This window comes from Aptenodytes forsteri, unplaced genomic scaffold, assembly GCF_000699145.1.
Source record: "Aptenodytes forsteri isolate BGI_AS27 unplaced genomic scaffold, ASM69914v1 Scaffold321, whole genome shotgun sequence".
In the NCBI taxonomy this organism is placed as follows: Eukaryota; Metazoa; Chordata; class Aves; order Sphenisciformes; family Spheniscidae; genus Aptenodytes; species Aptenodytes forsteri.
The window spans coordinates 893294-895150 of record NW_008795030.1 but is presented as its reverse complement, the minus strand read 5'-3'; positions in this window follow the sequence as shown (position 1 = coordinate 895150).

Here is a 1857-nt window from a genome sequence, read left to right as displayed (position 1 = left end):
GACACCCCGGGGTGACGCCCCGGGGTGATGCAGCCTACCGGCTCAAGGAGGCTGATGCCGGGCGCTCCCAGCCCCGGGGAGTTCAACGCCAGCCCCTAGAACCCACCGCGTGGCCCCGCTGCCGGCTGAGCCACCGCCTCCTCCTGGGGCCAGCCATGTCCCCGGCCTCCAGCCGCCCATTTCCTTTCATCCCAACAATTCCCTTCACTTTAAAGAGCTCATTTCTCTGCGGCATTTAACCCTCCAGACATTTCCAGGAGGCGCCTCCCCGCCGAGCCGGTGCCCGATGCCCCGCGGTCCCGTGGACGGACAGGCACGACTCCAGGCTCCACATCTGCAGCCGCCGCTCCCGTTTCCCCTGTTCCTGCTCGGAGCTGGGATCCAGCCTTAAAAGCCGCGAGCCCTGTGGGGAGCCAGGCCAGCGCTGATTTATTTTTACACCCTCGCAGGGGTTTATTGCAAGAGCACCCCTGAAAACCCCCAAACCCCCAACCTGGGGCATTTTGTCTCGTGGAGGCCGTTGCGGAGCTCTTCCAAGCTGCAAAGTCCGTCTCCGAAGGCGGGGCTTGATGGCAGCACGTTGTCCTCTCCCATTTCCCAGGGGTCTGCTGCTGGAGGCTGGAGCTGGCTGGTGAAAGAGTAACTGAGTGATGGGGGGGATTTGGGTTTGGGGGGAAATGGGGTGTTTAGGAGCACCCACAGCTGGGGTTGGAGGGGAGAGGGGGCAAGGGGGTGCCCCGAGCCCCGGTCCCCTCTGAAATCTTCCCCATCCTGTGATGCACCTACGGCCTGAGGGGTCCCCACGGGGGACCGGAGTTCCCTCTGCCGGGGTCCCCGCATGCTCCTCGTGCCGTGGCGTTTCGCGCTCTGGCTCCCGCTGGCATCATTGTGTGGCTCCATCAGGCATCTCCGTCGGGATTAAACGCTGCTCCTGGTTACGTCCCGCGAGGCTCCGAATTGGGGCGTGGGAGGAGGGGAGCCCTGCCGGAAAGTGATTTTCCAAGGAACTTGGTAAAAAAATCAGGCAGCCACCTCCCATTGCAAAACCCCTTTGATCCTGTTGGCAAAAGAGCCGGATCGGGAAGAGTTTCCCAAGAGGCTGAGAGGGGCCAAATGGCTTTAGGGATCAGGATCTGCCCTGCCAGCCCGTCCCGGGGATCCGGCTGGGGGGATTTGAGGGCGGGGGGAAGGGCTGGCTGGGTGCTGAGCACCCCACGGGCAGGGCGGTTTGGGGGACCCCACCAGCCGCAACGCTCCTGGGCGGTGGGGCAGGATGCGGCCACGGAGCCGATGGGATGAGCGAGGCGCTGCAGATCCTTGGGGGATGAGCCGGCGGCCTGGTGATGAGCCGGGGGACACACGCCGGTGCTGCCCGGGCTGAGAGGGACAGGCGTGCTGATGGCTCCGGAGAAAACATCGGCGCATTAAAAAGAGCTGACGCGCTCCGGCCGGACTGGCTGAGCCGCTTGTTAACATCCATCACCAAACCATTATCCCAAAGAGCTGCCGGCAGTGAACCCGGGTCCGGGAATGGCACCGAGGCCGTTTCCTTCCAGCTCAGCAAGGGCCAGCCCGGGCTTTATTTGTTTGTTTTGATGGCAATTAGGGAATAATCACCATCCTGGGGTGAAACGCGGGCGGATCCTGCCTCAAGGGTGATGGCACCAGGCTTGGAAAGCCCCTTCAGGGGGTGTGAGGGTGGGCCAGGGGCTGGGCAAGGGGACGGGGGCTTGGGGATGCCGTGACCCCACTCGCCCCATGGATCCGGGGTCGGCAGCATCCCGGTTCTGGCCGGGGGGGACACCGGCTTCGCTCCGTCGGGAAATCACCCTGGGGAGGAGCTGGGACGAACCCCGA